This window comes from Gopherus evgoodei, chromosome 9, assembly GCF_007399415.2.
Source record: "Gopherus evgoodei ecotype Sinaloan lineage chromosome 9, rGopEvg1_v1.p, whole genome shotgun sequence".
Taxonomy (NCBI): Eukaryota; Metazoa; Chordata; order Testudines; family Testudinidae; genus Gopherus; species Gopherus evgoodei.
This window is the reverse complement of record NC_044330.1, coordinates 77,018,348-77,032,026: the sequence shown is the minus strand read 5'-3', so window position 1 is coordinate 77,032,026 and position 13,679 is coordinate 77,018,348.

The following is a 13,679-nucleotide window of genomic DNA, read 5'->3' as shown; positions in this document are numbered from 1 at the left end:
AAAATAAACAAACAACATCACTTGAGTGAATATACTATGGGTAAATAGCTGGCCCCACTGATTTCAATGGGATAAAGTTTTTATCCAATATATTTTATTAGTCTGGATTGTGATCGGCTCTTATATGGACAGCTCAAAGCATACTAAGCAGCCCTGGGAGAGATGCACTTCCTGAGTCAGTCTTTCTAGATTTTCTCCCCAAGATGTAGTGCAGCTCCACAGCATCCCATACACACAGCTCTGTGTAAACTGCAGAAGCTAGTCATTAAAAATGGCAGTACAAAGTGCTATTTTATCAAAAACCATTGTAAGTAAGCAGTAACAAATGTATCACATTCCAATAGTCAAGATAAACTGAGCTACTGGTCGACAAGTAAACACTGCATACCTCTTTCAAAGCACGTTAGGGATCTGAGCCTCTGCTCTCACTGAAAGCAGTGGGAGTTTTCCCATTGACTTCAGTAGAATCAAGCACAGGCCTGTAATATATTTGCTAATACCATTGGCAAGAAATGGGATATCTTTAGATTTCAGGTGCTAGGTTCTGTCATTTATTCAAAGTTGCTCTTTGATCATCAAGACTTAGGGAAGCAATTTTCTCCATCTGCAACATATACCTTACAGGATGAAACTAATTGGAAAGGTGATCAAAAGTCACAGCTTCTTTGTATTAATTACGAAAAAAGATATATAACTGATGCCAAGGACATTTTTTTTAAAACCGCTAAAGGCAATTCAGTCATTCATCCAGGTATCCCATTCTCCTTTCCAAGGAGGTGGCATCTAATTGAATTGTTCAAGTATATTTTGCTCCAGTAAATTTGCTTAGTATGATGGGTGCCCTTCACTCCACACTAACAGTAATTTAATTAACTTGGTGCATTCCCAACTCTTGTTATAGACAGTACTACGGTAAGAGAAGCTGAAAATAACAGAATAGTAAATACAGGGCTGCGGTAAACACCAAAGGCCAAATTTTGGTCAGAATTGGTCTGCAGGGAGCAGAGAAGAGCTAACCTGCTACTACATCTGACAGTACTAGCAGCTGGCCTCACGGGGATACATCTGGGCAGGGCAAGCCAGGGCTTGGTCCACATGTGCTGGAAGAGGTGCGCTGGGACAAGAGCGTTCAGGTGCCCACAGTATCATCCATCATGCTAGGTAACAGAGTGAGCTCCAGTGTGGTAAACACAAAAGGGATTCTTTGCTGAGGCTCCAAGTGCACCTGAAGGTCTCCATCTTATAGACTGAAAAACGCAGCATGTGTTGCATGGTGTTCCCATACAGAGGTTGCCTTCATCTTGACCCAGATTAAGTGAGCACAAAATTTGTCTCTCTAGAGATCTACTCAGGAATTTCTATATTATGTTGTAATATCTGGGCCTACAAATTTACCATAATTGTAAACTCAACTGTAAAAAGTAGATAAAAGTTAATAAAATGTCAAAATAACCTACAATAACAACAAGGTATGACATGCAGACAAAGATTTAATAAATCAAAAAAAAGACAATGATATAATTCATGGACTGTGTTAAAATTATGCTTGATAAGCAACAGGAAAACAAGATAAAAAATTGGCATGTCATATATTAGGCCTAATTGGTGGACAAAATAATGAGATGGCTAGTCCACCTCTCTCTTACTTTTGGAGTCCTTAAGAAAGATACTTTGGGGAGAAAAATTGGCTATTGGACTGAGTTTCACCATCATGGCTGCCCCACAGATCATTGTTGTCCTTATCCTGAGAGATGTCCTGTGTAGACTAGGCCAGAGAGAGGCACTCGGAGGACACTGCCCCTCCATTGTCTCCAGCTAAATCCCAAACAGCAATTGGGATGTGAGACTTAGCTCTCTCTCCCTTATGTCATTTTATTTCCCCAGCTTATTTTTTCTTTTTTCTGACCCTCTCCTTTCTCCTTTCATATGGGTGGGTGGGTGGGGAGGGGATCCCAACACTTTGCAGAATAAATCTAAAATTCAGAAGGATCTTGATAAATTGGAGAACTGGGCTATAGTCAACAAAATAAAATTCCACAAAGAGAAATGTAAGGTGCTGTACTTAGGGAAGAAAAAACAAATGCATAAAAACAGAATGGGGGAAAACTGGCTTGGCAAAAGCACTGCTGAGAAAGTGGGAGTTGTGGTACATCTCAGCTCTAACATGTGTTAGCAATTTAATTTTGTTGCATTAACAGAGGCATAACATGCAAGTCACAGATAGTATCTCTGTACTCAGCACTGTTAAGGCCTGACCTGGAGAACCTGGTGTCCAATTTTCGTCACCAATGTACAGGAAGTATCTAGAGAGGCGAGTGACAAAGATGATTAAAGGGATTGAATGAAAACCATATGAGCAAAGGCTGAAGGAATTGAGCATGCCTAGTTTGTAAAAGAGCAGATTAAAGGGAGACATGATAGTGGTCTTCAAATATTTGAAAGACTGCCATAAAAAAAGATAGAGAAAAGTTGTTTTCTCGTTCCACAGAGGGCAGAAGAAGAAGCCATAGGTTCAAACTACACCATAGCAGATTTAGATTAAATCTCAGAAAAACTCCCTAACTGTAAGAACAGCAGGACAATGGAACAGACTTCCTAGGGTGGTTGTGGAACATAAGAAGGTCAGACAGACCATACTAGGTCAGACAGACCAATGGTCCATCTAGCCCAGTAATCTGTGTTCCGACAGTGGCCAATGCCAGGTGCTTCAGAGGGAATGAACTGAACAGGTAATCATCAAGTGATCCATGCCTTGTCATTCACTCCCAACTTCTGATAAACAGAGGCTAGGGACACTTCAGAGCTTGCTTTTGCATCCCTGCCCATCCCGGCTAATAGCCATTGATGGACCTATCCTCCAGGAACTTATCTAGTTCCTTTTTGAATCCTGTCTTGGCCTTTACAACATCCTCTGTCAAAGAGTTCCACAGGCTGAGACTGTGCATGGTGAGAAGAAATATTTCCTATTGTTTGTTTTAAACTTGCTGCCTATTAAGCTCCTTCATTGGAAGTTTTCAAAAGGAGGCTGGATCTATCTTGGACACAACAAATCCAGTGTCTTGGCAGGGAGTTAGACTAGATGACCCTTGTGGTCCCTTCTAATCCTAAGGTTCTATGATTCTAATAAGAATCTGTAATGTTTGCATTACTTCTGTGAGCCTGTGACCTGCAAGAGGCAACTAAAAGCAATGCCCTAAATAGCCTGATTACGGTACAAATTTGACAGGTCTCGGAGTGGCTGATAAGACCATATGCTATGCATCTGTGTTTCTCCAGTAATGAGGATGAAAGTGAAACTCAATCCTTAGACAGCAGCTGAATTTTCTATTTTTTTTTTTTTTTGCTGAGGGAGTGTTTCTTCCCTTTTGCATGTGTTTGTCTTGTTTTGTCTTCTAGGAAAAGGGATCAAACTTTGACAACAACGACAGCTCTTTTCCCCAAAAAAGGCAGTTCTTGCCATCTTTGATACCATAAAAAAGACTGTCAAACAAGGTATTTTTCTCTTCTAAAAACTCTCTTCAGCTAACGGGAAAGGCAACAAGTGATACTGTTAAAATTAAATCCTTATTTAATACTTCACTTTTCAAATTTTAACTGGTTTCCTGTATCTTCAATTAAAAGTTAAAACATTGCGTTTTAATGGCGTGTTTGCCCTGGTACTAAGCAGGCTGAGGTCTCTGCATACCAAGCCCTGAACCTTGGTTAACACTGTTTAATGTTGGACAGTGACTGGGTTATGTTAAACACCTTTGATTCTTTGGTCCCTTTCGTTCCATCTAAATTAACAGGCCCCTGTCACTAAACTATCCAAGTGCCCTGTAAACATGAATGAATTTATCTTCACAAAACTCCTGTTTGGTTGTGAAGTACTATTATTCATATTTTGCATATGAGGAACTGAGCCACAGAGAGCCACAGAGACTCACCCAAGAACACACAGGAAGCCTGTGGCAGTCAGAAATTGAACCCAGGTGTCCTAAGTCACAGTCCAGAGCCTTAACCAGAAAATTAGCAATTCATAGAAAAGGAAGGATAACTATACTACATCAAGTGCCCTCTCTCCAATATTCTGGGGGCAATATGCCTTCTAAAGGAATCAGAGTATTCTGACAAACAAATAACCTGTTATATTATACAACAGTGGAGATGGTTTTATAAAAACACAAAAAAAATGCCAGTTATGGGGACAAAGATTACATATCCCTTTTAAAAACATGTTTTATGATGTGCTCAGCATAATATTAATGTCTAATTCAATAGTACATTCTTGAGATGAAATGTAAACAGATGAATAAACAATAATAAATTTAGCAGATACTCAACTTCCTGGGTGTAACTGGTCACTAAACATTATTTGAAAGGCATCGTCAGTAACTCTCAAAAACAAGCTAGACATTGTATAACTAAATTTAACAAAAATAACACAGCTGTGAAGATACAATAAAATATTAAAATCTGCAGAAACATGGATTATCACTGCACGTCTACATTTGTTTTTTCTTATTACTGAAAGTAAAGGAAGTATTGCTCAGAGAGGTAGAAAATGGAAAATATGTATGTTCTATGCTCTACACTACTGTCTAGAACTGCTAAGACATTATTGTACTTAGAATTAAATTTAGTATTGACGATCCTTGGGCATTTCAAGGAGGCATCTGTTAAAATTCTGCCTCTGAATTGGTTGGTGCAATTTCCCTGCTGCTGATCGAGCCATGAACTCTGGACACTGATGAAGATTACAAGGGACTTGGGCAGGCGAAAGAATCTGGTGCTATATGTTAATTATATTTCTATTACTTAGACAATATGGACAGAGACCCCACACTCATAGCTTTGTTCTTACTCTTTTCCATCTGTACACCTCTGCACCTCACTAGCTCACATACACAGTAGTTGTATGGTATTATTACACAGGGAGAATACTGGAAATGTAAAAATGAGAGTGCATGGTCTTTGTCTAGGAGATCTGTATTTTGCCTCCCTTTTCAAGTATGATGTGGTGTCTTAATGTTACTGTAAGCCAGTGAAATGACTCAGCAGACAAAAACAGTCATCACCAGCAAAGTCAGTCCCTCCAAGTGTTTAATACAAGAATGTAAAGTAACAGTACAGTATAATCAGGAAGACAGCAAAAACTTCTCATCTTTGGAGAACTGGCTGTTGCATCCAGTCTTCAAAAAGGCATTATGTCCATGCTAGTTCCCAAGATGGCACTTTTACAGCCTCGCCCATGAAATTCTGTGAAAATGAAGGGGGAAGCATATATGAAGTTATATTGTTGTCCTTGTCACTATCACTTAGTTGCAGTAGCTGACTCTCCTGTGTCATTTCCCTTTTGTCCCTTAGCTTGCCTATTTTTCTAAGGAACTTCTCTTTCTTCTTTGTAACCAAAGTGTAATGGAGGTTGTTATTTGTCACTTTGATTGATCAGCTTTCCTGAGCTGCATAGAATTATACTGGTATTAACTGCACATTTACGACCCCACTTCTGCAGCCAACTCTTTTGATGTTTGGAAAGAACGAGTAAAACCAACCCTTGTGAATATTAAGTGGTATAAATAATGCCAACTTGAATTACTGTTTGTTATAAATAATAAGACCATGAGTCATAAATGGAGAAGTAAGGAAATTAAATAATACAAGTCCAGACAAGTGATGTTAAGAAGCACATTTCCAATTTAGGAAACATGAATATGAATAATGGCTTATCTATCCACAAACATCCTTTTTTGCAGCCAGTGAAGACAAGCTGTATGAAGGAGTGTGGTAACATAATTGTTGTGCTGGTGAAGAAAATTAAATTAAGTGCTAAAAAGAAAATAGGAAACTATAAAAAAGGGAATAATTCTGAATCGCTAAATGGTCAAGAATTAGTTGATTGTTTTTTATTAAGTCTTAAAATGACTTGATAGACAGTTGTAGAAAGTTTGGAGTCTTTTGGGGATGCTGAGGGACTGGAATTCATCTTACTTCATCTTAAGACATTTTCTGATATCCTATTCAATTCACTGTGTGTGAGAAGGGCGGTGTTTTATAGATTTCAAATCATTTTGGGAAAAAGTTTTGAGAAATATTCTCTGAGCTGATTACATTGTGTTGGCAGAAGCAGTAGATATCATATCATCTTTTGTGGGGCATTCATTATCAATCTCACTAGTGACACCTGGTTGGGTTTTCTCATCATGCGACTCTCAGGTCTAAACTTTTCACAGATGACATTTTGTTATCATTATTATTATTATTGAGGCTGGAACAAATTTTCCCAGAAAATCTTGACTACTTTGATCGATTGAATTACAAAATTAGTGGATCAAGTGAAAATAGCTAATGTAATAGCTTTGATTTTAGGAAAGTATTTGATACAGTGTCTCATGACATCTTCCTTTCAAAATTAATCTAAATCAGCTTGGATCTAAACCCTGTTGATTGGACTGTAACCTGGCTACTGGAGCGGGAAAAACTTTACTACAAACAAGAAAGGACCAGATTGGGTGGAGGTATCTCAAGGGCTACAGTGATTCTGTCTTAGTCCAATCTTATTACATATCTTCATTAGTGACTGGGAAGACGTGATACACAGAACATTAATAAATATGTAAGGGAGACTCATTTGGGAAGAGTATGGAATGCCAACCTGAATAATACAAATGGATCCAGAAAGATCACTAGTATGAGAATCAAACAACAAAAGAGATTGAACTAAGAGAAATAGATGCTCATACCTCAGTGGGAAGATAAAACACATATATTCTATGGGTGAAAAACCTGGGAAACAATAATACCAAAATAACCTAGGGATGATACTGAACAACAAATGATATAGGAGCAAAACCAGGTTAATGCAAGTTTAGCTGCATATGCAGAACGTTCATATCGTAGGACTGAAGGTAAAAGTGCTTCTGAAACAACAAATTCGGTAGCAGAGACCCAGTTAAAAATGGATGAAACTAAAATAAGAACTACAAAAGTGGCAAGGCGCCTAGAGGAACAGACTTATGAGTTGCCAGGCCCCAATAAGTCACATTGACTTCAACGGTAATAGGGGACACTCACCACCTATGGTAATATTGATTGACTAAGGAAAAACAGGAGACTAAAAATAAAGGAGAGTATTATTTAGATAGTAAAGTACTATAAAACTTGGAGTATTTGTATGAAGTTAAGAAAAGGCAAACTTTTGCTGAATAAAAGAAACTTCCTGAAAATGAGATTGATTAATTTATGACATAAGCGCTCAGATAAAAAGATGGAGCTCTATAACTTAACTCATTTAATACAAGTAGACAAAGCACTAGTAAAGGCACTACAGAAAACAATTCTGCATTAGAAGATTGTGTGGACTAGATGACCTGTTGGAAAGGATGTATCACTGCGTTCTATGAACCATAAAGCTCTCTAATGCTTTAATAACAAGGAAGTAATAGGCAGAAATCAGCCGATCTTCTATTCAGCTATAGAAAAAAACAACAAAAACAAAAAGAAAACACAGAACTAAACAGAAAATCTCATGACAAAAAAATTAGCATAAAGGAAATGTTTGCTTTTTGGACTTTCACCAAAAAGCCCTCGTACATCTCATTATTTATTTAATGAAACAGAACACAGTATGCTGTAGTAAATATTATCTCTGATGAAGTTGTGTGGCCTTTATTATGAAAGCTAGACAGCTGACATGGATATAGATCACCCGTTACAGGATCTTCCATGACTCATCTGGGGGATTTTGTGAGTGTGGCAATGGATTTGCTAGTAGTAGATGAAGAATAGAAACTGAAAAACTTGCTAAACTCTATACTCTGACAGCTCATGTTCCAATATGTCTGTTAGTCTATAAGGTGCCACAGGACTTTTTGCTGCTTTTACAGATCCAGACTAACACGGCTACTCCTCTGATCCCCTATACTCTGAGAAGCCCACAAAGAGCAGGCAACACAATGGATTGGACTAGGGTGCTCTTTCAGTGTGAATTTTAATTCTGCAAGCAATTATGAGATTCTCCTCCCTACTGTTTTTTTATTTTGTTTTTAAACAAATATTTATAAAAAGAATCAAGTAGGTGTATTGGGTTTTGAAGGCAGGCTACAGTATCGTAGTCCCATCCTTGTCACAACACTCTATTGTTCTTGTTATCTACAATGCAAATGAAAAAAACATTGAGTACAAAACAATGCCAGTGACTTTTTATATTTACCATGATCAATTTGTGACTTCTGAATTACAGTCCTGCAGTGTGATTCTGCAACTTTTACATGCAAATAATCCTCACTGAACTCAAATAAGTCATTTATTATATTGATCATTTGTAATGAAATAGCGCCTATGTGACCAGTTAAGTATCAGAGGGATAAGGTAACCGTAAAGTAAGCAAGCTGTTAAGCAGAGGTCTTAACTCATGTTCTGTCTAGCTCTTGTCAACTGGCCTTACTTTACTGACTTTGTTGCAGGCAGTAACCATTCTATTCCAATTTTCACCCACCTATAAAGTCCTCCAACAGACAGAGAAGCTGCACACACACACACACACACACACACACACACACACACACACACACACACACACACACACACACACACACACACTACAACATTAAACTAATCAGACCTCCAGCAATTTATAGATGGAAGGAAAGAAAATTATCAAAACATAAGATTTTTTTAAAAAGCACCAATATTGCAAATATCAGTTCAAAAAGTACCAAGCTTGCAAAATAATGCACACCTCAAACAGTCTAGAAGCAATCCTAAAATTAAAAAAAATCAGGTGAAAACATGTGCCTTTGCCTGACAATCAATCATTCTTTCCCATTTGTCTAGGCTTCGCAGCATTCACTATAAATTAATAAGGATACAAAAAAATTTCAGATCATCAGCACTCTCACAAATATAATGCATTATATCAAGAGTGGCTCTCTCTCCAAATGACAGCAGAGTCAGAAAATTATAGACAGGTGGAGTCATAATGAAAATAACATTAATTTGAAAAGAAATGCTTCTGAATTGAAAGGGGTTGTTTTTAATAAAGAAAGAAGGCAGAAGATGGCTCCTGTTAGAGTACTCACATAGAAAGATTTAGGTGCCAGTCCATTATCTATAGAAAATATAGGAAAGTAAAGAGCTGAGAAAATCTGTTTGTAGCAAATAGCCATCATAAACCTAAACTCAGTCTCACACAGAAACCAAACTACTTCCTAGGATTCAAAGTTTGGTAAAAGCTCCTCCCATCTGCCAAAATCCATTAGGATAGTCCAGAACACTATATTTACTGTAGCAGGATGCATGAGGGTTTGAGTTGTAGACTGATTTCCTTTAATTTTATTGGGATATATTCATATATTACCATTTACTTCACTCTCCATTACTTGCATTTAGCACTAGATACTGCTTTATGTTATGAACTGATTTTAATCTGTTACATCAGTGTCAATCCAGAGTATGCTGTTGAAGTCAATGATGTTTCATCATGGATTGAGGTTAGAATCTAGCCCAATATGTTGACAGACTATGTACTGAATTGTAATTTGTAGATTACAAGGCCAGTAGGGACCATTGTGATCATCTACTCTGACCTCTCATAAAATATGGGCCATAAAATATTCCCAAATTAATTCCTGTTTGAACTAGAGTACATCTTTTAGAAAAACATCCAGTCATGGATTAAAAATTGCCAGTGATAGAAAATCGAGCATAATCCTTGGTAAATTGCTCCAATTGTTAGTTACCCTCACTATAACAACACACTTATTTCTAGTCCGCATTTGACCAGATTCAAATATTATACTAGATAAATGGATTTTGTATTTCCTTCATTTTTTTCTTACATAAAAAGCTCAATGAAAAGCTAATTAAATCAGAACCTTTAAAAAAATCAGTATCAATTTGCTAGATTCTTTTAAAGCCCAAGGCTTATTGATATGAACTTTAATAGAATGATGGATCCCATTAGAGATGATATATCTATGAATAACAATAGACAATGAGTAAACTGGGGACAAAGTTTGGCCACACCACTGTGAGTGAATAAGCACAGTGAGCCCTCAACCCCAGCATAGCCCTACAATGGAACTTTCTGTACCAGTATTGACTGAGTTCCCTAGTACACCGCCTGCATTTTATGGGGTAACTGTCTGCATTTCATGGGGACACAGTCAGCACTCATTGTTAAATGGACTGGAGTCGTTCAACACCTTGAATGCCAACTGCCAGATAGACTGTTAAGAAGCTGCGCACAAACCCCAAATTGGTTGTGAGTTCTATACTTAGATTTTCTCAATCAAGTATGATGTGTGAACTCCTCCAGCCCTATAACAGCCTAACCAAGGAGTCACAGACAGTCCCCGTGGGTGCTCCGATCTATCTTGCCACCTGAGAACGCACCTTTGTGGTAGATCGTCCCTTGCACAAAAAGCACAACATTCAGGTTATGACCAATCTCAAAGGACCAGTTATTTATCCCAGGTCAATTGCACCTTAGATCTTACACTAAAGACAATGATTGCAGCTAACCCTCTAATAAACCAAATGAAGATTTACTAACTACAAAAAGGAAATGAGAGTTATTTACAAGGTTAAAGAAGGTAAACAACACAGAAATGAGTTACAGGCTTAAGTTTCAAAAGGCAATATAAGCTCTACAATAAGCAAGCTCTCTATGTCATTTAGGGATAACCCAGGCCAAGTAACCGGAGACCCTTTGCTTAGAAATCTTACCCTCCCAAAGTCCAAGCAACATAGAGTTACAGTTTCTTCTGGTAGGGATCTTTATTCCTGTATCCCATGTTTCACAATGGCTCATATGGTTTCAATGAGACTTCTTGGTGGGCAGGGTCTAACACCTTCCATAGGAAGCCAGCATTTTACATTAATTAGTGCTTCTTTCCTGTTTGATGACTTACATAATTATAGGCAATTACAAGGCAAACACTTAATATCACCTTATAAAATGATGTATAGATGTTATAAGTGAGGTTAATGCATGCAGCATTCAACAAACATTCTGTAAAGTTTAAAGACTACACACATTCTAATAAACTTAACTTCTAATTTTATCCATACCACCACACAGGTGAGCCAGACTACTTCAGCCACAGGTGCAAGCTTCCAGTTGTCCTGGGAGTGCTCAACCCCTGCTCAGCCTCAGGCTCCACCCCCCCACTCCACCCTTTCCTAAAGGCCCCACTCCTGTCCCCACTCCACCCCTTCCCTCAATGCCCCACTCCCTCCCTGCCTCTTCCCCCCTGTTCTGCCTCCACCTCCTCCCCACCTACCCCCCCGGCCTTCCCATCCTCACTCCTCCTGCTCCCTCCCAGCACCTCCTGCACACCATAGAACAGTTCCACAGCATGAAGGAGATGCTGGGAAGGAGAGGGAGGAGTTGATCAGTGGGGCCAAAGGTGGAGCTTGGCTGCCGGTGGGCACTAAGCATCTGCTTCTTTTTTTCCATGGTTGCTCCAGCCCTGGAGCACTCACAGAGTCAGTGCCTATGATTTCAGCTATATATTTGTCAGTGTTCAGCTGAGGCCAAGAGACCTCAGCATGAATTAGCAACTGGTGTGCCAGCATCATCCTAGTCTCTTCTTGCACATCAGCAAGTTCTGAGATGCAGCATTGTGGGGATATGTGTAATGCTTTAACAAGATGCAGTAAGTGCTGTTACTGAGAATGCATCCGTCAATGCTAGAGAAACACTGTGGCTCTCAACCTTTCCAGACTACTGCACCCCTTTCAGGAGTCTGATTTGTCTTGTGTACTCCCAAGATCACTTAAAAACTACTTGTTTACAAAATCAGACAAAAATACCAATGTGTCACAGTATACTATTGCCGAAAAATTGCTTCCTTTCTCATTTTACCACATAATTATAAAATAAGTCAATGGGAATATAAATATTGTACTTACATATCAGTATACAGTATATAGAGCAGTATAAACAAGACATTGTCTGTGTGAAATTTTAGTTTGTACTGACTTTGCTAATGCTTTTATGTAGCCTGTTGTTAAACTAGGCAAATATCTAGATGAGTTGATGTCCCCTGGTATGTGTAGTCCTGGTTGAGAACCACTGCTCTGGCACAATGTCTCCCTCTGCCAAGCTCCAGAGCCATCATTCATACCTAAATTCAATGACTTTTCCATCTGGACCTAAACTTTCACAAGGTTTTGGGATGTTCTGAGATTCAGGGTTTTATTACCCTACCCTTCCCCAAGTCTGAGAATTACAATATTTCTCTTTCCTGTCCCTTTGCCACGACAACAGCTTTCCCGTCCCCATTTCAATATCAGTTTTACATGAAGTAACTCCCCACTTAAAGTCATTCTGGTTAACGTTGTTTCATCGCTGATCTATTAGAGAACATGCTTGTTTAAAGTTGCTCAGTGCTTCCTTATAACGTTGTCTGGCAGCTGCCTGCTTTGTTCACTGCTTGCAGGAAGAGCAGACCATTGGAGCTAGCTGGTGGGGACTTGGAACCAGGGTGGGCCAGCAGCCCCCCTATCAGTTCCCCTAAGTTCCCTAAGCCCCGCAGGCTCTCAAGTGCCAGGTAGTTCAGCTGTCCCGCCCCCTACTACCGTGTGCTGCTCTTGCCCTCTGCCTTGGAGCTGCTCCTGGAAGCCTCCTGCTTGCTGTGGGTGAGGGGAAAGAGGAGTGATGATATCAGGGTGTCCCCCTCCCCTCCTGTACAGCATCTCCCCAGAGCAGGACACAACAGGGCTCAGGCCGGAGGGCTGTCTCAACTTGCTGATATACTTCAAAAGGCAGTGTACTTAGAGTGGAGTCAGCAAACTTAAAGGGACAATGCATGTCTATCTCTGTCTCTCTCTGTCACACACACATATGGTGTATGTCTCTGTCTTACACACACACACACACACCCCACCTGGCACTGTGAAAAGTGGAGGGAGTGGTGTGCTCCAGTGGGATAGCGTGGATTCATCATCATGTTCAGTTTCTGCAGGGAATGTTTGCAGCCACTGCCACGCGTCTATTGTGTCTCCTCCCTCCATTCGTGCTGCCTTGTTGAGAGTGAGGCTACATTAACAATTGTTACCCCTTGAGGGCTCAGCTGAGTGTTAGTTCATCATTTAGCAGTAAGGCATTCCCTGGGTAATATCCCACCCTTTGACTCCACCACTTCAACCAAGCTTCACAATCATCATTGCTACGTACAGTATTAAATTGTTTGTTTAAAACTTATACTACGCATATATAATGTCTATTATCTGGCAAAAAAAAATTTCCCTGGAACCTAAGCCCCCTATTTACATTAATTCTTATGGGGAAATTGGATTTGCTTAACACTTTTTCACTTAAAGTAGCATTTTTCAAGAACATAACTACAATGTTAAGTGAGAAGTTATTGTACTTTTATTTTAAGGGCCTGATTCTGTTCTTATTAACAACAATATAAATCAAGAGTACCCCCACTTAAGATAGTGGAGTTACACAGATCTAAAACCAGTATAGAACCAGAATCAGGCCCTTGAATCTTCTCTTTGTGGGTATTGGAATATTCCATCACGCCTGGGAGAAGGTGGAGAATTCGCTTACAGAAAAACAAACCTGTATATTCTGAGGGGAACCTATTTTCCCTTCCTTATGAAATAAGTTCATATGTACCTCAGTTTTAGGTGAGAAATTCTACCTCATCCTCACAGATATGTATATATATCTTGCTGTGCAGGGG